We start from the raw sequence: 25,102 nt of genomic DNA, 5'->3' as shown, positions 1-25,102 counted from the left end.
ATGCTTTTTGTGTAGCTTTTAACATCAGAGGTAGCATGAATATTAGCTTTTATTCTGTTCCTTAAGAGCCCCGGAGGTGAAGCTTCACTGTGAAGCGCTATCAACATTGAGCTGTCTCCCAGTCCCTCTCCGCTGCTTTGAGTAGCAGCTGTGGTTTTCTCTTGCACAGCAGTACAAACATGCCTTTTTTGGAGCATTTTTCATCAGAAGCAGAGTGAATATGAACTTTTATTCTACCAGATTCTGCTCTTTGAGAGCTCTGGGGCCATACCTTGTGAAGTGCTCCCTGTGTTGAGCTGTTTCACAGTCCCTCGCTTCTTCAGCTTTAGTGGTCTCTTGGTTGGATACTACAGCTGTCACTCAGAACAGAGCAGAGAGGTTGGGAATCAGCACAATTTAGAGAACATAGAACATTTCCTAGTAAAGCTCTGCCTCCTGGGCACTTGCAGGTGCAGAGCCTGGCAGAATAAAAGGTTATATTCATCCTACTCCTGATGATAAAAACTCCACAAAAAGCACTTTTGTCCTGCTGAAATACACGCTTGAACATGATGATGCACTATAATGTGCCCAGATTCCATAACCCCATAAACTATGCTGCCATTATATGTACTAACAAAATATCTCTCTAGTGGACAATAAGTTGTAAAAGCCTATATAACACCTGTAGGTAGGGACAGACACGAACAGTGAGCCCTAACCTAGAACCCAGACCGCTTTGTCTACCAACTTGTAATGCAAGCCCTAGGTAGCAAGACCGCAACTTGTCGACAATCCTTCTGACAGAGAGTGGTCAGAAGACAAGTCTGGGTCAGAGGAACGAGCAATCCAATATGCACAGGAGCACAGAGATGATCACTGGCACAGGTATATGGCCAAGAAGGGGTTTAAAGAGGACCTTTCATCAGTTTTGACATAGGCTAATCATGGTATTAGCTTGTAGGGTGGCCCCCACTGATGCCATGGAAGTTTTTTTTTTCTTTCAAGAGTCCCCCCCGTTAGTCCGCTGTGCCCCTCCCTCAATGATTTGGAGCACTGTATTATAATGAGCATTACATTTGCAACGGGGAGGAGACACAGTCTTCTGCTGTAGGCGTCTCCTTCTCCCTGGCTGTGAGCACGATCCAATCAGAGCGGACCGCTGGAGAAGGGGGGAACTTGAAAAAAAAAATACACCCATCATGGCATCAGTGGGGGCTGCCCTAAAGGCTAATACTATAATTAGCCTATGTCAAAACTGATGAAAGGTCCTCTTTAAATAGAGCACCAAGTCCCAGGATCAGAACCAGCAATCCATTAGTCAGAACATTAGCACCCAGGTATAGAGCAGCTGAGCAATCAGCCCACTGCTTGTCTCCTCCAGCACAAGCCTGCTGTTGAAAGAAACAAAGCATTGCATCCTTTTGCTAAGGATGCTGTAGCGTCCCCAGGGATCATGGCTTAGCAGTGTGTCTCTCCCGCGCAGTCGAGCTGAAGCTGGAGATCCCTGCTCCCTAAAAAGGGTCCCTAAGGGGAGCCCTGCCTTCACTGACAGTGGGCTCCCCACTCCGAATATTACACAACAGTGATCTCTGAGGTATGTGCCGACCTCCAGGGCTTATATAGTCAACGGGCGTTTGGCAAACAATGCAAGCAGACAAGATCAATCAATCAGACTTTATGTTGTTGTATTCCTCGTCTTTTCTATTTTTTCTTTTTTTTGCTTGGGTGATTGTCATATTGATATAAATGTTTGTTAGTAGTGATTAATATGTGCAGATGGTAGACTCTCTTGGATCTCTTCCAGGCGCTGCTTGCATATTTTAATACTATATTCTTATCCGATTATCTGTCTGTCTCTACCATATTTTCCATTGCTCTACAGCAAGTTCTACAGATTGAACATAATAGTGATAACACCCCAGGATCACATATTGAAACAGTTTAGATGTTTCATCTAACAGAAGATTACAATAAAAAGGAAGCAAGATGACAGAGACGAAAGGATAAAAGTTGGCGCGGTAAACAAGGGATTACAATTTTGTGGCAAGGAGATGGTTCATTAGATGTTTATTACTGAACTATAGGTGCTAAGTACTTAGGGAGCTTGGCAAGATACCATTAAATGAAGTGACTTATTTGTGTTCTGAAGCATCCCTGGAGGAAGGAGACCACACAGCAAACAGGATTAGAAGGGATAGGACAGTGGTGCGTGCACAGAAAAGAAGCTTTAGAAGTCTCATCAACAGGAACCATGTATACCACTAACAACATCTTAGAATTCTGCCTATTGCCATTCCTTTTTTATTCCTCCTGGAATAACAGAGGTAGAGAAAAATACAGAATTCAAAAAATAATAATGATAATAATAAAGATCCACAAAGGTTATTCCATGGGGGGTACAAACATTTACTTAAAGACTATGTACACCTTTGGGGGCAATTTCTCTTTTTATTAGTGCATTTTACTCATTTTGAATGAAAAATCTTTTTTTTTTTTCAATCGGTCTGTATTAAAAATTTTGAGCCACTTTCTCTATGCCAGAGGTAGCAATAACGCCTGTACAAGCGTCATAGACGCCTGTTCAGGCAATTTTACACTTTGAAAAAAGGTTAATGCGTATGAATAGGCATTAAGGCTTTTCATGTAGTTAACCAGCGCACTGCACGCTGTGAATCTCATGGGCAGCACAGCAATACTGTGCTGCCCATGAGACAATCAGCCCACTGTTGCCCAAAACATCCAATAGCTAAGCTCCTTATTCGCAATTGTAGGGTTGGTAGTAAGTAAGGAGCTTATTATTAAGGAGGGAGGTTGCTCATTGGACAATTTTTGCTGCGCTGCTTCTCCATAGTCCCTGACTGTGTAGACTAACTAGTAGCTCCATGAAGACGGGAGAGCAGCCCATGAGGAGGCCAACTGATGTCTGGGGACAAGCTGATAAGGAGCTGTGCACATAAATTCACAAATTTATGATTGGAAAAATTGGTAATGTATGCATATTCCACATGCAAATTTATTACCTATAACATAATGAACACACAATGGCTGTATGCCAAAAGACAGGTATGTACAAGCTAACAACCTATCCATGAGACAGATAACAGCCAGTATACCTTACAATGGCAGCCTTGTGCACTATGAGACACACACAGTCAAGAGCCAATGAGCCTCAAAGTTGCTTAACTTGTGTTGGATGGCTTAGGGGACCTGTGCACCTAGGTTATTATCATTAGGGTGACAAAAATTGAAAAGTTTTGTCATGTAAACTCATTTTCATAAACATGGGCATATGGGAAAGAAATGCAAATGAGCAGAATCTGCCTTGTTTGTTAGCTGGAACACTATTTGCATGTCTTTCCCATATGCCCATGTTTATGCAAATGAGTTTACATGACAAAATGGCATAGAAAGGTTATTAAATATAAATGTTAGGACAATTTGAAAACTGAACATTTTTATGCAGGCCTCCTAAGCAGTGAGAGAAGAGTTAGCTGGCATCCCCCCCCCCCCCCCCCAAAAAAAAGTACAAATTTTGTTGTTACCCTAATGATAATGATCTATTTGCACAGGTCCCCCGAGCCATCCAATAAAAATCAAGCAACTTTGAGGCTTACTGGCTCTGAGTCAGATGAGAGCTGGTTTTGAATGTCTTATAGTGCACAAGGCTGCCGTTGTAAGGGAAGCTGACTGTAACTGTCTCATGGATAGCTTGTTGGCTTGCACATACCCGGCTTTTGGCATACAGCCTTTGTGTCATTGTCTGTTATAGTTAATGATTTCTTTTAAAACTAATGTAGTATCTATAAAAATAAATTATTAATAGGTAGGAAACTACTTATGATAAAAGTTTATTAATGATAGGTAAAATAATAACTCAAAAAAATGTTATGGATGATAGATAGCATAATAAAGATAAAAAGAAAAAAATCTAGAATATTTGCGATTACAAAGATATTGCACTATATTCAAAATCTTCGTGAATTCTCGCAGTGCCGATATTTGCGATAAAAATTTGTGATTAGAATATTCCCGCTCGACACTACTGCCGACATCAGAGGTGAGGAGGTGACTGCCAGACAAGAGGTCATCATACCTCTGCTACGATGCTAAACTCTCCTGTGTTCTCCCTGTGTTAGGTGCTCAGCCAGAGCCTGCTGGTGCAGTAATCAGTGAGTCCAGAGGCCTCACTGATCACTGCACCAGCAGGCTCCAGCTCAGGTGCTCAGCAAGAACTGATCACTGCTCCAGAACATTCTGGCTGAGTGCAAGGGCCTGCTAGTGCAAGGTCTGTCTCAGTTGCTCAGCCAGTGCCTGCTGGTGTAGTGGTCAATGAGTCAGTGTATTTGCCTCATATCAGTCTATATCAAGTTTATGCAGTGCTCTGTGTATGCTGTATTGTTTTGCCCCATCAGGATCATCCCAGCAAAGATATTTCTGCGCTGCTCAGAACATTGTGGGGATTATCATGGTGCCGGTGGGCCAGTGTAATACTGGAGAGGCAGAACACTGATAATTTGCCATTTTAGATGCGTTATATTTTAAATATGATGGAGAAAATACAAGTTTTTGAATTGCACAAAAGTCATAAATGTAAAATTGTCTAAATGTGCTATTTATGTATATAAGACAATTCTAGAGTAGACTGGTAACGGTTTCCTGCATAAATAGCAGCCTCTTAATGTTATTTAGACCTACTGTATGTCTTCTATATATTGATTACTTCAACATTCGTACTCCTCTTCGGCTGAAAATACTCCTCAAAAACGGTAACAGGAGTATTTTTACTCTTTTGGAAAAAATGTAGTGCGACCTCTGTTCTATGCAGCCTTGAGATTCCCTGGTAGCAGGCTCTGAGTTCTTACTCTTGTGCTGTCAGGCAGCTCAGCTGATGGCTCCTTATCTTTGATCTCCTAAACACTCATTATAGCTCAACTTATCTTACTGATGAGAATGTGGCTTACATAAGTGTTTATGACCTCTCAGTAATTTAGAGATAAGGTTTATTAGATAAGGCACAAAGTGAAAGTACAATTCTCACAGCTAGACACACCGTTAACCCTTTGTGACAGAACGGCTCAATATTTTTTTTTAAAGAATAATAAATTGAAGAAATTATTTTTAGCTCACAATGAGTAAAATTATATAGAAAATTGCCCCCAAAGGTCTACATAGCCTTTAAAAGGGTTATGCCAAGTTTAAAAGTCTCCCCCATCCACAAAATCAAGGGTCAGACCCCCATGGATCCCTATTTCCCCGTCTGAATGGAGCGTCAGGTTGAGCATGAAAGCTGCTGCTCCTTTCAGTCTCTATGGAACTGCAGCAGACAGCTAAGTACAGCGCTCGGCAATCTCCAACAGTCCCAGCAGGCCCGTTTTAGGCATCAGTTTCATTATGGAAATTGCTTGCTTTTACTACCTTTTTTTGTGTGTTGATAGAACTGGATTTATACTCTACTCGCTGCTTCTCAATGGCCACAAACACTCCCCAGACAATATGGGGATGCTACATGTTCAATGGTCACTGCTACATGTTTACTTAAACTTTGTGTTTCAGGGCATTCAAAAGAGAAAAAAAGTACTAATGTGTATTTTTCATCTCTTGTGTAGACGTTCTGGGTGCATTTAGGTGCTCATAGTTGTGAGCTGATCAAACCATTTTCTCAGCTTTTCTGACATCTAGGGCTGTGAAAATTGAGAAACTCACATAAGTAGCCCTAGAGGTGTAATTTCACTCCCTCTCTCAATTGGAATAGTGTGCACATGGCTACTTATGGGAAATGTGAGCGTCACTTGGACATCAGTTATCCTACTGTACTGTATGTCTATAGTCAATTATAGTAATATATGTGCTAAAAATTCCACCCCATTGTCATAAGCTTTGGGATTGGGATGCTTGAGTTACAAATAAGTATCCACATCTAATATAAAAACAAAATGCATCTATTTGAGCCCAATAAGTCCACTGATTGCTTAGAGAGTAACATTTATTAATATTGAGCAGATAGGGCCACCCTGTTTCAACTGCTGCACTATGTAAATGGATCTTCAGACAACCTTTTTACTGTCTATGTATGACCGTTCCCTAATAGAATACAGTACTTTCTTACTGGTGATTTGGTTACTTGCACAGTATGTACAAAAAATGTAATCCTTGCTGAGATGAAGATCATCAATATATGCCCGATTTAATGGTGAGCTTGTGCTCATACACATCAGCCTTGTCACATTGGGTAGGAAACAGTACAGCCCTGTATTCCACCAGCACCACTGTCCCTACCTACTTGCATGATCTGACCTAAATGGCGGCACACAACTTGGCGACGGTCCCTAAACTAACTAAGTGCAGGGACCAAAACCTAGTTGGGTACAAAAGTAGTCAAAACCAGACAAAACCAGGACCGGATCACAATCCAAAAGCTAAATAAAAATCAAGGCAGAGTCCAAAACAGAGCGATATGTCTGAACCAACAAAAGATACAAACACAGAGTCAAATATCAGACCGGGTTTATGCCAGGTGATAATGTCCGATGAATATTCAGCAGTCAGTAGCAAGGTCAGGGATAATCCAAAAGTCAGAATACCAGGAATCCAAACAATAGTTCAATACATGCTAGTGAGTCAAAGAAGACTAATCACAGGCAACAGTGGCCAGCAGCTTCCTGTTCAAACAGCCTTCTGACACATGACGTCGGTACCAAGCCTGGCGTCCCTGCTCCCCGATAGTCCAATCATCCCCAGGCAGAGAGGCTGGTTGCTGCTGCAATTGAGGGATGCCAACAGCGCAGCCACAGCAAGGTATGTACAGTAAGTACACGACAAGCCTATCTAAGCAAGCAGAGCTATAGTGGGATAGAATCAGTAGCCAGTGACAAAACAGTACCTAAGACTGCTATTAAAGGGGTTGTCTGACCATTTACGGACGGTATCCGTGTTTTGCGGATCTGCAATTTGCAGAGTGCAAGAACGGATATGGTCGAGTGCATTAGGCCTTAAGCGGACTTATTTTTCCGCAACTTTCATAGCGCTGTAGTATCTGGATAGGATGGCAAAAGGCTTACTTAAAAATGAAGGAGCCACACAGAATACAGTGTAGATGTAGCTTACTGGTTGTAGTATATAAAGATTGGCAAACTACACTTCTATTATAATAATAATACTGCCATAAAATAGTCATATACTGCTCTGCTCAAAATAATAGTTATGCAGTGCTTAACCCCTTTCCGACTGCAATCCGTTTATATACGTGATATTTGCACATGCCCCGTGCAGCTATCACGTCTATAAACATCAAGCCACTTCTTTAATCCAAACGCTGCAAAGCGCTTGGATTAAAGCTTCTGCTCCTGTCCTGCTGCTGTCACGGACAGCATACAGTGCAGTAATACCGGCAAGGGACCAATCAGAGTGGCCCCTTGCCGGCAATCGATTCGATTGGTTAGTCTTTGCAGACTAACCAATCGGATTGCGGCAGTGAAAAAATGCCGGTTTCAGGCTCTCACGATCTGTGCCCCCCGATCTGTGCCCCTCCAACCCCCCCATTGTGTCCGCCTGCCCCTGAAGCTCATCTCCTGCCTCCTGCGATCATCTCCTCCCTCCTGCCCTGATGCGGTCCGCCCCATACATTCCTCCTGCCCCAGCCTCCCTCAATGTTGGCCGTACCCCCCCCCCCTTTCCAGCGCTGCATCCTTTGCCCCCTTGCGGTGCGGTCCCCCTGCTGTGTTTGATGGCGGCAGCTCCATTCCTGAGCCGCCGCCATCAGCAGAGAGTGTCAGCTCTATGCTGACACTCTACTGTAACCCCATAGATGCCGCGGCAGCGGCATCCATGGGGATAATAGAGGGAGGGGCTCCCTCTCTCCACCATCGGGGCTGCCACGCTGCAAAGGCAGCGCACGATGGTTGCCATGGCAACTGGACGCTTTGCAAAAGCGTCCGCTGTTGCCACCTACTGTCACAACCAGACAGCTGAGAAGCTCTGACAGAAGCCTTTCAGAACCTCCTCCTTGAGTTTTCTTTGTTGTGGTGTTCAGTTCCTCATCTCGTTAGCCTCTCTCAGCTGTCATGTAGTTGGACTGATTGCATCCCTTTAACCACTTCAGCCCCGCTAGGTGAAACCCCCTTCATGACCAGGCCACTTTTTACACTTCGGCACTACACTCCTTTCACCGTTTATCGCTCGGTCATGCAACTTACCACCCAAATGAATTTTACCTCCTTTTCTTCTCACTAATGGAGCTTTAATTTGGTGGTATTTTATTGCTGCTGACATTTTTACTTTTTTGTTATTAATCAAAATATAACGATTTTTTTGCAAAAAAATGACATTTTTCACTTTCAGCTGTGAAATTTTGCAAAAAAAACGACATCCATATATAAATTTTTCGCTAAATTTATAGTTCTACATGTCTTTGATAAAAAAAAAATGTTTGGGCAAAAAAAAAAATGGTTTGGGTAAAAGTTATAGCATTTACAAACTATGGTACAAAAATGTGAATTTCCGCTTTTTGAAACGGCTCTGATTTTCTGAGCACCTGTCATGTTTCCTGAGGTTCTACAATGCCCAAACAGTATAACTACCCCACAAATGACCCCATTTCGGAAAGTAGACACCCTAAGGTATTCGCTGATGGGCATAGTGAGTTCATAGAACTTTTTATTTTTTGTCACAAGTTAGCGGAAAATGATGATTTTTTTTTTTTTCTTACAAAGTCTCATATTCCACTAACTTGCGACAAAAAATAAAAAATTCTAGGAACTCGCCATGCCCCTCACGGAATACCTTGGGGTGTCTTCTTTCCAAAATGGGGTCACTTGTGGCGTAGTTATACTGCCCTGGCAATTTAGGGGCCCATATGTGTGAGAAGTACTTTGCAATCAAAATCTGTAAAAAATGACCGGTGAAATACGAAAGGTGCACTTTGGAATATGCGCCCCTTTGCCCACCTTGGCATCAAAAAAGTGTCACACATCTGGTATCGCCGTACTCAGGAGAAGTTGGGGAATGTGTTTTGGGGTGTCATTTTACATATACCCATGCTGGGTGAGAGAAATATCTTGGCAAACGACAACTTTTCCCATTTTTTTTATACAAAGTTGGCATTTGACCAAGATATTTTTCTCACCCAGCATGGGTATATGTAAAATGACACCCCAAAACACATTCCCCAACTTCTCCTGAGTACGGCGATACCAGATGTGTCACACTTTTTTGCTGCCAAGGTGGGCAAAGGGGCACATATTCCAAAGTGCACCTTTCGGATTTTGCAGGGCATTTTTTACACATTTTGATTGCAAGGTACTTCTCACACATTTGGGCCCCTAAATTGCCAGGGCAGTATAACTACGCCACAAGTGACCCCATTTTGGAAAGAAGACACCCCAAGGTATTCCGTGAAGGGCACGGCGAGTTCCTAGAATTTTTTATTTTTTGTCACAAGTTAGCGGAAAATGATGATTTTTTTTTTTTCTCTTTTTTCCTTACAAAGTCTCATATTCCACTAACTTGCGACAAAAAATAAAAAATTCTAGGAACTCGCCATGCCCCTCACGGAATACCTTGGGGTGTCTTCTTTCCAAAATGGGGTCACTTGTGGCGTAGTTATACTGCCCTGGCAATTTAGGGGCCCATATGTGTGAGAAGTACTTTGCAATCAAAATCTGTAAAAAATGACCGGTGAAATACGAAAGGTGCACTTTGGAATATGCGCCCCTTTGCCCACCTTGGCATCAAAAAAGTGTCACACATCTGGTATCGCCGTACTCAGGAGAAGTTGGGGAATGTGTTTTGGGGTGTCATTTTACATATACCCATGCTGGGTGAGAGAAATATCTTGGCAAACGACAACTTTTCCCATTTTTTTATACAAAGTTGGCATTTGACCAAGATATTTTTCTCACCCAGCATGGGTATATGTAAAATGACACCCCAAAACACATTCCCCAACTTCTTCTGAGTACGGCGATACCAGATGTGTCACACTTTTTTGCAGCCTAGATGCGCAAAGGGGCCCAAATTCCTTTTAGGAGGGCATTTTTAGACATTTGGATCCCAGACTTCTTCTCACGCTTTGGAAAGAAGACACCCCAAGGTATCCAATGAGGGGCCTGGCAAGTTCATAGAATTTTTTTTTTTTTCGCATAAGTTAGCGGAAATTGATTTTTTTTTGTTTTTTCTCACAAAGTCTCACTTTCCGCTAACTTAGGACAAAAATTTCAATCTTTCATGGACTCAATATGCCCCTCAGCAAATACCTTGGGGTGTCTTCTTTCCAAAATGGGGTCAGTTGTGGGGTGTTTGTATTGCCCTGGCATTTGAGGGTCTCCGCAATCATTACATGTATGGCCAGCATTAGGAGTTTCTGCTATTCTCCTTATATTGAGCATACAGGTAATGAGATTTTTTTTTCCGTTCAGCCTCTGGGCTGAAAGAAAAAAATGAACGGCACAGATTTCTTCATTCGCATCGATCAATGTGGATGAAAAAATCTCTGCCCAAAAAAAAAAATGGAGGGGAAAGGCGTCTGCCAGGACATAGGAGCTCCGCCCTACATCCATACCCACTTAGCTCGTATGCCCTGGCAAACCAGATTTCTCCATTCGCATCAATCGATGTGGATGAATAAATCATTGCCGGGATTTTTTTTTTTTTATATATATATATACAGGTCCTTCTCAAAAAATTAGCATATTGTGATAAAGTTCATTATTTTCTGTAATGTACTGATAAACATTAGACTTTCATATATTTTAGATTCATTACACACCAACTGAAGTAGTTCAAGCCTTTTATTGTTTTAATATTGATGATTTTGGCATACAGCTCATGAAAACCCAAAATTCCTATCTAAAAAAATTAGCATATCATGAAAAGGTTCTCTAAACGAGCTATTAACCTAATCATCTGAATCAACTAATTAACTCTAAACACCTGCAAAAGATTCCTGAGGCTTTTAAAAACTCCCAGCCTGGTTCATTACTCAAAACCGCAATCATGGGTAAGACTGCCGACCTGACTGCTGTCCAGAAGGCCATCATTGACACCCTCAAACAAGAGGGTAAGACACAGAAAGAAATTTCTGAACGAATAGGCTGTTCCCAGAGTGCTGTATCAAGGCACCTCAGTGGGAAGTCTGTGGGAAGGAAAAAGTGTGGCAGAAAACGCTGCACAACTAGAAGAGGTGAACGGACCCTGAGGAAGATTGTGGAGAAGGACCGATTCCAGACCTTGGGGGACCTGCGGAAGCAGTGGACTGAGTCTGGAGTAGAAACATCGACAGGCGTGTGCAGGAAATGGGCTACAGGTGCCGCATTCCCCAGGTCAAGCCACTTTTGAACCAGAAACAGCGGCAGAAGCGCCTGACCTGGGCTACAGAGAAGCAGCACTGGACTGTTGCTCAGTGGTCCAAAGTACTTTTTTCGGATGAAAGCAAATTTTGCATGTCATTCGGAAATCAAGGTACCAGAGTCTGGAGGAAGACTGGGGAGAGGGAAATGCCAAAATGCCTGAAGTCCAGTGTCAAGTACCCACAGACAGTGATGGTCTGGGGTGCCATGTCAGCTGCTGGTGTTGGTCCACTGTGTTTTATCAAGGGCAGGGTCAATGCAGCTAGCTATCAGGCGATTTTGGAGCACTTCATGCTTCCATCTGCTGAAAAGCTTTATGGAGATGAAGATTTCATTTTTCAGCACGACCTGGCACCTGCTCACAGTGCCAAAACCACTGGTAAATGGTTTACTGACCATGGTATCACTGTGCTCTATTGGCCTGCCAACTCTCCTGACCTAACCCCATAGAGAATCTGTGGGATATTGGGAAGAGAAAGTTGAGAGACGCAAAACCCAACACTCTGGATGAGCTTAAGGCCGCTATCGAAGCATCCTGGGCCTCCATAACACCTCAGCAGTGCCACAGGCTGATTGCCTCCATGCCACGCCGCATTGAAGCAGTCATTTCTGCAAAAGGATTCCCAACCAAGTATTGAGTGCAGAACTGAACATAATTATTTGAAGGTTGACTTTTTTTGTATTAAAAACACTTTTCTTTTACTGGTCGGATGAAATATGCTAATTTTTTTAGATAGGAAATTTGGGTTTTCATGAGCTGTATGCCAAAATCATCAATATTAAAACAATAAAAGGCTTGAACTACTTCAGTTGGTGTGTAATGAATCTAAACTATATGAAAGTCTAATGTTTATCAGTACATTACAGAAAATAATGAATTTTATCACAATATGCTAATTATTTGAGAAGGACCTGTATATATACAAAATGCTTGCCAAAGCATAGGAACGCCGCCTCCTCCTCAGCTCGTATGCCTTGGCAAACGTATCTGTCACTGCAGAGGAGAAAATCCCGTCTTGCAGCGCCGCATACACTGACTTGCGTGTAATCTGACAGCAGCGCAATGCTTCTGTCAGAATGCACATCGGTGCTGCAGCTAGTAGATCGGTTGGTCCACCTGGAAGGTAAAAAGACAAAAAAAAAAAGAAAAAACCAGGCCACAACGCAATAATTTTATTAACTTTGGAACAGAACATGTAACTTTAACTTTTGGAACTAAACATTAACCTGTTTGCTTACCTGTTTTTTTTTTTTTTTTTTTTTTTTTTTACCTTTATAGAACAAACCTCTCCTTCCCCATGGGTCAATGTGCAAAGCGCAAATCGCCCAAAGATGTGGCGAAGTGCGTTATGCACTTTGTCCCATGTGAAAGGAGACGTTTGCAGCAGCTGTGAGTGAATGGGCCCTAATAGCCCTGTGTGCCTATCCTGGTGAGATGTGATCCCTATGCTAGGTGTACCTGTGTGTGGTACTTTCGGAAACACTCCCCTAAGCATAGGGCAGGGTGGTCGGGACAGTCAGGACAGAAATAACGGGTGTCACGCCTTATTCCACTCCTGCTACAGACACGACATTTTTTTCGGGGTGGCGGTCGGTTTGAGGTACCAGCAACGACACTGGGGAAGTGTCGCTCGTGTAGACGGCTAACTACACTGGTGGATGGGGCCACGGAACCTCCTGGATACAGGAGGTTCGCGATGATCTCTTCCTGAAATTTGAGGAAGGATCCAGTTCTCCCAGCCTTACTGTAGAGAACAAAACTATTGTACAGAGCCAATTGAATTAAATATACAGACACCTTCTTATACCAGCGTCTGGTGCGTCGGGAAACTAAATATGGTCATTGAAGTCGACCCCTCCCATGTGGAGGTTATAGTCGTGGACTGAGAGGGGCTTTTCAATGACACGGGTTGCTCGCTCAATTTGGATTGTCGTGTCTGCGTGAATGGAGGAGAGCATGTAAACGTCACGCTTGTCTCTCCATTTCACCGCGAGCAGTTCTTCGTTACACAGTGCGGCCCTCTGCCCCCTTGCAAGACGGGTGGTAACGAGCCGTTGGGGGAAGCCCGCGCGACTAGTTCGCGCGGTACCACAGGCGCCAATCCGTTCTAGAAACAAATGCCTAAAGAGGGCCACACTTGTGTAAAAATTGTCCACATAAAGATGGTACCCCTTGCCGAATAAGGGTGACACCAAGTCCCAAACTGTCTTCCCACTGCTCCCCAGGTAGTCAGGGCAACCGACCGGCTCCAGGGTCTGATCTTTTCCCTCATAGACCCGAAATTTGTGGGTATAGCCTGTGGCCCTTTCACAGAGCTTATACAATTTGACCCCATACCGGGCGCGCTTGCTTGGGATGTATTGTTTGAAGCCAAGGCGCCCGGTAAAATGTATTAGGGACTCGTCTATGCAGATGTTTTACTCAGGGGTATACAAATCTGCAAATTTCTGGTTGAAATGGTCTATGAGGGGCCGAATTTTGTGGAGCCGGTCAAAAGCAGGGTGGCCCCTGGGACGGGAGGCGGTGTTGTCGCTAAAGTGCAGGAAACGCAGGATGACCTCAAATCGTGTCCTGGACATAGCAGCAGAGAACATGGGCATGTGATGAATTGGGTTCGTGGACCAATATGACCGCAATTCATGTTTTTTTGTCAGGCCCATGTTGAGGAGGAGGCCCAGAAAAGTTTTAAATTCGGAAACTTGGACTGGTTTCCACCGGAAAGGCTGGGCATAAAAGCTTTCCGGGTTAGCGGTGATAAATTGTGTGGCATACCGGTTTGTCTCTGCCACGACTAAGTCTAAAAGCTCCGCAGTCAAGAACAGCTCAAAAAATCCCAGGGCCGAACCGATCTGAGCCGTCTCAACCCGAACTCCAGACTGGGCGGTGAAAGGGAAAACTACGGGTGCGGCTGAAGTTGGGGACTGCCAATCAGGGTTTGCCAGCACCTCTGGGATTCTAGGGGCTCTACGGGCACGTCTTTGCGGTGGCTGCGACGGGGTCACTACTGCACGTGCCACCGTACCAGCTTCAACTGCCCTTCTGGTGCTCGCTACTTCACCAGGTTGTACGGCAGTGCTGGTACTAGGTCCAGGAAGGGCTGGGCTGCTGGTGTATGCCTCACCACGTAATCCGACAGCACCAGCCCCACTCTGCTGCTCTTGAAGCGGATCCTGCGCAACCTGCGGTCTAGCGACACGGGGCCGGGTACGCCTGGTGCTATCAGGGACCTCAGCCTCCTCGTCCGAACTTTGGGTCAGAGAGCCACTGCTTTCTACAGGTTCGTATTCTGACCCGCTGGATTCATCAGATGAGGGTTCCCACTCCTCATCCGACTGGGTCAGAAGCCTGTAGGCCTCTTCAGAGGAATACCCCCTGTTTGACATGTGGGCAACTAAATTTAGGGGTATTCCCTGAGACTACCCAAGAAAAAAAAAGCAAGCCTGTCTTACAAAGGGGAGGCTAGCGAAGTACCGGAGGCCGCTGCGGTTGATAAAAAATATCAAAACTGATTTTTTTATCGCCGCAGTGCGTGTAAAGTGAATGTGCAGTGGGGCGGGTGTGGGGCGAACGCACGTGTGGGCGACCGATCAGGCCTGATCGGGCAAACACTGCGTTTTGGGTGGAGGGCGAACTAAAGTGACACTAGTACTATTATAGGTCTGACCGTGATCAGTTTTGATCACTTTCAGATACTATAAAAGTACAAATGCTGATTAGCGATACGCTAATCAGCGAATAACGGACTGCGGTGCGGTGGGCTGGGCGCTAACTGATCGCTAACTACCTAACCAAGGGACCTAAACTATACCTAAAACCTAACGGTCAATAACAGTGAAAAAAAAAAGTGACAGTTTGCACTGATCACTTTTTTCCTTTCACTAGTGATTGACAGGGGGGGATAAAAGGGGTGATCAAAGGGTTAATTGAGGTGATCTGGGGGCTAAATGTGGTGTGGTGGGTACTCACAGTAAAGATGTGCTCCTCTGCTGGAACCAACCGACCAAAAGAAGGAGCAGAGGAGCACAGCAGCCATATAACCCCATCATATTTACTAATATGTGGGGTTATATGGCTGCTGATTGGATTTTTTAAAAATCAGCAGCCTGCCAGCCAATGATCGTGGCCGGCAGGCTGCTGACGAAATAGTCTTCTGCGAAATGCCGGCCCGCGATGCGCATGCGCGGGCCGGCTGTGACGTAATCTCGCGTCTCGCGAGAGGACGCGCCGATGCGTCCAGGAGGAACTAAACAACCACCTCCCGGACGCATCGGTGCGTACAGCGGTCGGGAGGTGGTTAAATTCCTCCCCATAATGCATTACTGGGCGGCTTATACTTCTTCCTGTAGAGTGTCTGCATGCTGATCCTATTTCCCAGTCTGCTATTAAGTTAAGTGCTGTACATTTATCTGTTATTTTCTGTTTGCTGGATCCCAGGTGACCCTGACTCCCTCCGTGTCTGGTGTAGGGAGCCGGTGGTCGTGTCCCCTCACTATTGTAGGGTGTTCAGGGGTTATATAGTCGAGGTACGTGGATATGCAACCATCCACCTTTGGGATTTTTGCATAGGCTGAGCAGCCAGGGAAAGTGCCAGGTCTTGTGCAGGGGTCTCCCTTTTGGTTCCTTAACTTTGGATCCAGTGAGTCATATATGCATGTTGCATTGTCTTGTTTCCTGTACACCGTCCGTGATAACTACAGGGCATCTGATAGTATTATGCTTTGCAATGCAAGAGCATTGCAAAGTATAGTACAGCCATCAGCCCCACTGGATCTTCAAGATCCAAGAGGGACTTGCTAAAAAAAAAGTGAAAATAATAAAAGTAAAAATAAATAAATAAATAATAATGTAAAATTTTTTAAAAAATTGCCTTTTCCTATTAAAAAATGAAAGACAAAAAAAAAATACACATATTAGGTATCACTGCGTCTGTAACGACCGTCTCTATAAATATATCACATAAAAGACCCCGTCCGATAAACACCATAAAAAAATAACTGTGTAAAAAAAGCTATTTTTGTCACTTTACATCACAAAAAGTGCAACAGCAAGCGATTAAAAAGGTGTATATCAAACAAAATGGTGCCAATAAAACCGTCACCTCACCCCGCAAAAAATGAGACCCTACATAAGAAAATCGCTCAAAAAAAAAAAAAAACTATAGTTCTTAGAACATTGAGACACTAAAACATAATTTTTTTATTTCAAATAGGCTATTATTGTGTTAAAGTGAAATAAATAAAAAAAAGTGTACATATTAGGTATCGCCACATCTGTAATACCCTGCTCGATAAAAATATCACATGACCTAACTCCTCAGGTGAACACCGTAAAAAAAAAAAAAATGCCAAAAAAGCTATTTTTGTCACCTTACATCACAAAAAGTGCAATAGCAAGCGAACAAAAAGGCTTATGACCACCAAAATAGTACCAATCGAACCGTCACCTCATGCCGCAAAAAATTATACCCTATTTAAGACAATCGCCCCAAAAAAAAAAAGCTATGGATCTCAGACTAATTTTTTTGGTTTCAGAAATGCTATTATTGTGTAAAACTTAAATAAATCAAAAAAGTATACATATTAGGTATTTCCACGTCCGTAATGATCTGCTCTAAAAAAACTGTCACATGACCCAACCCCTCAGATAAACGCTGTAAAAATAAATAAATAAAAACTTCCAAAACAGCCAATTTTTTGGTCACCTTGCCCCATAAAGTGTAATAATGAATGATCAAAAAATCCTAAGTACCCAAAAATGGTACCAATAAAAACCTCAACTCTTTCTGCAAAAAGCGAGCCCCTGCACAAGACGATCGGCAGAAAAATAAAAAAACATATGGCGTTCAGAAAATGGACACACAAAAACATAATTGATTTTTAAAAAATGCTTTAAGAATTGCTTCTAAACTTCTAAGCCTTCTAACATCCTAAAAAAATAAAATTACATTTCCAAAATGATGCCAACATAAAGTAGACATATGGGAAATGTTAAGTAATAAATATTTTGTTAGGTATGACTTTCTGTTTTAGAAGCAGAGAAATTGAAATGTTGAAAATTGGGAATGTTTCTAATTTTTTTGTAAATTTGTGATTTTTTCATAAACAAAGGTGAAATATATTGACTCAAATTTTTGACTATCATGAAGTACAATATGTCACGAGAAAATAATCTCAGAATGGCTTGGATAAATAAAAGTGTTCCAAAGCAATTACAACATAAAGTGACGCATGTCAGATTTGTACATTTTGACCTGGACACTGGGGTATTAATGACCCTTGGTCATGAAAGGGTTAAATAATACATGGGACTATAGCCTATCTACTGTGAATTCTAAGAATATTGTCAGGAAGACACAGAGGAGTTATTTTCCTATATAAAAGCACAAAGCTGCCGGCTGAGCACATTTACATAGGTCACAGAACTCAGGGGTCACTTTCAAGGGTCTTAATAATTTACAGAAGGGGGAATTAACCCTTTTTATACAGGATTCAAATAAAAAGGTCAGCAGCACCTCACTTCTGAATTATGATGCCCTTCGGCAGCATTTATAACATTATACGATACAAATTCATATCATTCAATCAATCAAAGAAGAATGAGATTATGCGCAAGTGATTTGTGACAGGGGGTGTCTGCTGGGAGACATACACCGTAATTGGCAGCCATGTCCTTCTTCACATAAGTGTGCCGTAATAAAAATCTGATGCTGAAGAATAGAGAAACACATTTCATCTGACATGTACAACAGATCCAAATATAGGCAGAATACAAAGTAAGTAGTACCAAATGAATGCATCCTGTACAATGCTAAGCTTATACCACCATTAAGTGCAGGAAAAAACCCGCCAAACTGTGCACACATACAAATCATTACTGTATATTACAGTTCTTTATAGTTCAGCACAAAATGTTGTGTGAGATTATGTACTGGTGGCCATATCATTGCAGTTATGATGGGGAGATTTATCATACCCCTGTGCCAAAATTGTGGCGCCAAAAAGTCAAACATTTTTATGCAAGCCCCTTTTTGCACATCAGTTTATGACTTTTTGCATCTGCCACATTTGCTAAACATAGGAGAGACTTGCGTTGGACGGCGTGAGGACTAAAGATTTGACACATTTCCTATTACTTACGGCAGTTTTCTAGCGCAAGTACAGTAATGCCTAAAACCTAACTCGGTTCATGTCTGGCACAGTTTCCAGATTCGGGCGCACAGGCCAGAGGAGTTGCTTCTGAGTAATTTTAGTGCCTCTCGCACCACCTCACTGTAGCTCAAAAGGGGCATTAGAAATGCCAGTCTTGTTAAGTCCCCCCCCTATCTTTAAAGGGAACCTGTTAGAGGTACTTTCACACTTGCGTTATTCTTTTCTGGCATTGAGCTCCATCCTAGGGGTTCAATACCGGAAAAAATAACTGATCAGTTTTTTCCTAATGCCTTCTGAATGGAGAGCAATCCGTTCAGTATGCATCAGGATGTCTTCAGTTCAGACACTGTACGGTTTTTGGACAGAGAAAATACTGCAGCATGCTGCGGCAATTTCTCCGTCCAAAATTCCGGAACACCTGCCGGAATGTCGGATCCGGTATTATTTTACATTGAAATGCATTAATGCCGGATCCGGCCCCAAGTGTCCTGGAAAAACGGATCCGGTTTTGCGGCCTGCGCATGCACGGATCTTTAAAAATGTGAAAAAGATAAATACCGGATATGTTTTTTCTGGATGACAACCGGCGAGACGGATCTGCATACGGATCCGCATACGGATCCGTCCACAAATGGTATCTGTTTGCATACAGATTGCTGGATCCAGCAGGCAGTTCCGGTGATGGAAACCAGTAACGCAAGTGTGAAAGTACCCTTACCTGATTTTGGACTATTATCTACAGTAATATGTTCATGTGTAGTACCGCAGATAAGGAGTCCAGATAAGTATTTTTTTATTTTCCTATTGCCCTCGTCCCCTCGCTGTCAGGGAAATATACAGCACTACCCTGCTGTTCTAACTTATTGGAGAGGACTCATGTGCGCATGCACAGCAGTCCTGACAATGGATTCCAATAGAGTTCTGAGTGCTAATAGCGGGGAGGGGGGGGGGATAAAAAATTGTGATCTAGGCTCCATATCTGCAGCACTACTCATTTATTACTGTAAATAATGATCCAAAATCGGGGTCACAGAAAATGTATAGAACCTGTATAATGTATGGAACGTCAAATTAATATTGCTTTATATTGTATGCTTTCTGTCTAAGAGTAAAGGGAGTCTGTCAGCACATCCCCTGACGAAGCCACCGAGGGTGGCGAAACATGTCGGGAGGGGTGGTATGACGTCCTGTATTTTAAACAGTGCCTGAAATGTTAGGGACTAGTAATAAAAGAGTACGCTGCAGAGACAGCACCAGACATTGAGGAGTGGAATTGAGCATGCCACATGAGCGGTTTAGCGCGAACAGTGACCTCTATGGATGAAATAGAGCAGTCAGTAGCACAAAAGTGTAGAGTGTAGCCTAGAGACAAGTGAATTGAGCAGACTAGTGGCAGCTTCAAAAGTACACACAAACCTAGCAACATTGTTTCACTGTTGTCCAGCCTGAATTTAAAGGCCGAACGATAAAAGGATCTTAATAGGAGCGCCCAATCTGCCATCACATTGTATGAATGCACAAACAAAGTATTAGCAGAGGCTTGTAAGTGCAGCTATACCCCATACAGATGAATGGGAGGCACCGCACTCCATAGTGGCTACATGTGACAAAGGCAAATACATTCATACACTCCAATTGTACCCTCCATCAGACACTGATTATTTTAATAGTTTTCTATAGTTGTTTGGTTCATTTATTTTAAAATAATAACTAATAAAGAAATATTTTTATTTTCAGTTAGGGACCCCTACAGGGAATTTAGGGTCTGAATAGACCATAGATGCGCTATTACTAATAATATCCCGAGGGTTCCTAAAAGGGACTTTATCTAATAAACTGTCAGCACATTTACCCCTTTTTAACAGTTCCCATAGCGCTGTAGCCGCAACACAGATGATTAAAACCGTACCTTTATATGCTTTTGTGGACTTGTAAAACTGCCAAAAATGAACTTTGATGCATATGTAAATGAGGCTCGCAAGTGCCCAGGGCGGCGTCCACCGCGTTGGTGCCCAGGCATCTCTGCCTCTTCGGCTCTTATCCCCGTCCAGCCTCTTCCTCTGCCCGCCCATCTGTTTTCTCTCACCCTCAGCGAGATCCCGCGCCTGCGCGCTGACTTCCTTGGGCGGGGCATGCGCATTGCGATGCCCATTGCTGGTACGGCATCGTAGTAGCTTATGCGCATGCGCCAGCTAACTGCGTAAAAACTGCAGAAAGGAGGCGGTCCATCAGCGCAGGAGAAGATGAGGAAAGCCGAGCGAGCAGCTGTCACTGCAGACACAGAGAGCCAAGAGAGGTAAATTTATCTGTGTGATCTGTTAGCCGGCGCATGCGCATAAGCTACTGCGATGCCGTGCCAGCAATGGGCATCGCAGTGCGCATTCCCCGGCCACACCCTAAGGCAGTGATGGCTAACCACACCAGCTGTGGTGAATCTATGACTCCCAGCATGCTCTATTCATTTCTATGGAGTTCTGAGAACAGCCAAGCAAGTGTACATCTTGGTAGTCATAGTTTTAGCACAGCTGGTGTGCCAGAGATTAGCCATCAAAGTCCTAAGACCTTATTCAGAAGGCCGTAGAGCAAAACACAGATACCGTCCATGTGCATTCCGCAATTTGTGGACCGCACATGGCAGCAACCATAATAGAAAATGCCTATTCTTGTCCATAATTGTCCAGGACATGCTCTTTCCTTTTCACGGAGCCACCAAACGAACCATGGATGCCGCACAGCAAACGGTATGCTGTCCGCATCTTTTGCGGCACCTTTGAAATGAATGGGTCCGCACCCTTTCGTCAATTTCAGTTCCGTCTGGATGGGTCCTAAGGGAGCATCAGTAGGAGCATGGAGGCAGCAGCAGCATGGAGAGGATGCTGGCGACCAGCATGCCACAAGGTATGTTAGGCTGCAAAGCATAGCACCAAGCCAGAACTTAGCAGAGGTCCTGGCCTGTTGCCATGCTATTGCAGCCTGAAGAATCGTTTCTATGGGCTTTTATGTGAATCTTAGTATTGTAATGATATTTAAATATGACTTGTGACATATCGGTATTGATTCACATGCTAATTACATGCTAATTTAGATTTGCCTACAGTCCTTCAGGTCATAACTAGAATTCATTTACTTCATTTGTAAAGGAAAAGATTTCTGCATTGCAAGAGTATACAACGATAATTTTTTTGTCTATAAAAGACTAATATGTGACTTTCATGTGGGCAAAAACTGACTTTTCAGCTTTCACACAAAGATAGAATTTATATCCAAACTTTAGAGTAAAATCTATAACTATCACGATCAGCGTGGGGGAAAAACTCCACACTAAACACTGAAGGGAAGGGGAACAGTAACTGGGCTGGAAACTAGGGAAGGAACAGGTCACCTACTAAACAACCCTAATCCGGGCCCTAACTACCTATGAATAGACCTTGAAGGTAGGAATAGTCATATGCTGGATACCTAGGCCCTTATATCCCTATAAGGCCCTGGAATGAGGTTAGGACCAGAGACAACCCATTCCTCCCCAGATGGACGAATGGAAGTCTCTGTCTCAGGCCCAGATACAAAAAGGGAATATAACAAACACAAAACAATAAGAACAAACAAGACTTATCTGAAAGTAGAAAACTGGCAACTCCAGAAGCACCACAGAGTACAACCGACCAGCTAGTTAGAAGGCAGGAAGAAAATCACATGTAAAACAACTTTTAATTGGTCCTTCCCCTTTAATTCCTAGTAATGTGAATGGCTAGAGATGTCTGATAATTGGCGGCATTCCTGGAGTAATAAGTAACTGTACATGCATACTGACCTTTAGGTGGAGCTAAAAGGGACGAGGAGACTAGAAAACACTTGGCTTTGTAACAAAGAGATCAGCTCCATTGAAGACATCACCAGGGTAAGTTGTCTTGCTACCACTACCTCTCTATGTACAGTATGGGAGTCGTCTGAGTGCATGTTGGGTACTGATCGATCTGGAGCCTGCCCATCTGTCTGACGACGCTTGGTGACTTACTTATTTTTTCTTTGTATATATATATATATATATATATATAACAAGATGAAGGCAGCACTCTGGTATAGTGAAGACGTGGATCCTTTTATTTCACCACACTGCAACGTTTCAACTGCTCAATGCAGTCTTTGTCAAGCAATGGCTACAAGTGTTTCTCACATATAAATACTCAAAAGTGAATCAACAATAATGACATAATTGGTATAATAATGATAAAACATGATAAAAGTGTATAATTTCTAAATAATAAATATAATTTTTACATAATCAATAAAAGTGACATGGTGTTTAAAAGTGACTAGTGAATAAAATTCCATATTTCCAGATGAATAAATCAGTAATTCTCATAATTATGTTAATAATTCATCCGATATACACCTGTGAAAATTCATAAATAATTCCAATTTGCACATGATCAGAATCGACATACCCTGACATCAGACACACCAAAGATAAAAACTGCCGCGTCTGCGTCACACGTAACCACATTCATTGCCAATACTAACTAAGGGTAAGTTCAGGCACTCCAAGATATAGTGTGCATGTCTCAATCAGATCGTTACCTAGTAACCAATAAACGAAAATACATACAATACAGGAAACCAATCGATGCTGATAGACAAATAAATATATATACACACATGTATATCGATTATCTCTGACAATAAAACGCCCATATAATCTACCGTTACATCAGCAGATAAATCTATGTAGTTGTAAACATAGACTATATACACTTCAGCGTCTCATCAAGGGAAGCCCCGATCTAGACGCCATCCAAGTCGGAGCGACCCCGAGCAAAGAGAGTGTGGGCTGCGCAGCCCCAATCCCTCACTCATGATACCTAAAGTGTACCCAGACATTCAGTACATGAATAGGCCCCTCAATAAGGGTCACCCCAACTAAGATTATTGATCACAGGAGGGGTGACCCCGAGAGGGTGATCGGCAATCGCATTTACGCAACACCGACAACCCACTCATAGGGACCCAAAACATGACCTTCTGTCACAGCTCAGATTATTAATATTCTTATAACGGTGAGGGTTTCATCTGAGTAACATATGGGTGGTCCCACTATGTGGAATCTAAGTTAACTGGCCGTGACAGAAGGTCATGTTTTGGGTCCCCATGAGTGGGTTGTCGGTGTCGCGTAAATGCGATTGCTGATCACCCTCTCGGGGTCACCCCTCCTGTGATGAATAATCTTAGTTGGGGTGTCTCTTATTGAGGGGCCTATTCATGTACTGAATGTCTGGGTACACTTTGGGTCTCATGAGTGAGGGATTGGGGCTACACAGCCCACACCCTCTCTACTTGGGGTCGCTCTGACTTGGACGGCGTCTAGATCGGGGCTTCCCTTGATGAGACGCTGAATTGTATATAGTCTATGTTTACAACTACATAGGTTTATCTGCTGATGTAACGGTAGATTATATGGGCGTTATATTGTCAGAGATAATCGATATACATGTGTGTATATATATATTTATTTGTCTATCAGCATCGATTGGTTTCCCGTATTGTATGTATTTTTGTTTATTGGTTACTAGGTTACGATCTGATTGAGACATGCACACTATATCTTGGAGTGCCTGAACTTACCCTTAGTTAATATTAGCAATGATTGCGGTTACGCGTGACGCAGACGTTGTCATTTTTTTAAGCCACATCCGGTTCTTTTGTATCTTTGTAGTAGGTAACGCCAGCGCAGGCGTACTTGCTTCTTCCGGATGCAGCAGTTTTGCTCTTTTGTGTGTCTGATGTCAGGGTATGTTGAGTCGGATCATGTGCAAATTGGAATTTTGTATGAATTTTCACAGGTGTATATCGGAATAATGATTAACATAATTATGAGAATTACTGATTTATTCATCTGGAAATATGAAATTTTATTCACTAGTCACTTTTAAACACCATGTCACGTTAATTGATTATGTAAAAATAATATTTATTCTTTTGAAATTATTCACTTTTATTATGTTTTATCATTATTATACCAATTATGTCATTATTGTTGATTCACTTTTGAAATGAGTATTTACATATGTGAGAAACACTTGTAGTCATTGCTTGACAAAGACCGCATTGAAACGTTGCAGTGTGGTGAAATAAAAGGATCCACCTCTTCACTATACCGGAGTGCTGCTTCGTATTGTTCTATTTACTGTGGAATTTTGTCCAAAAGAATCTGGATTTGCACCTGGGCTTTTTCTTTGGAGTGCTGCTATATACCTATTTGTTTGCTTGCCCTCTCTCTCTCTGTATGTGTGTATATATATATATATATATATATATATATATATATATACACACACAGAGGGCCCTTTCTGTCATTTTTACATTTTTATATGGAATTTGTTTGTTCCCACCACGTGCAGAGATGTCTGTAGCCTCAATGTAGGTGTGTTACCTTTCTCTGATAAATGTTCTGCAATCCTCCTTTGTGGCCGCTATAGGTTCTGTAAAATCCAATATCTCTTTCATTCGAGGGCTGGTACATAAATTGTCAGTTTTGATTTTGTAACCCACACAGCAAGGAAGCTTTCCTGTTCAGGATTGCACCTTTGCTGTTTTCTTGATCACAACTTAGACTAAACTAAAGTAACTTTGTC

At 42.7% G+C, this 25,102-nt stretch overlaps 1 protein-coding gene across 1 annotated transcript in view; it reads right to left on the bottom strand.

Annotated features, from left to right (window-relative positions):
• ASTN2 (astrotactin 2) overlaps positions 1 to 25,102 on the bottom strand; it is an 859,422-nt gene that overhangs the window by 771,516 nt on the left and 62,804 nt on the right. The gene's annotated exons all lie outside the window — the stretch shown is intronic.

The sequence above is a fragment of the Bufo gargarizans genome, chromosome 9 (assembly GCF_014858855.1).
Source record: "Bufo gargarizans isolate SCDJY-AF-19 chromosome 9, ASM1485885v1, whole genome shotgun sequence".
NCBI classification, from domain to species: Eukaryota; Metazoa; Chordata; class Amphibia; order Anura; family Bufonidae; genus Bufo; species Bufo gargarizans.
This window is presented reverse-complemented; position numbering and strand designations above follow the sequence as displayed.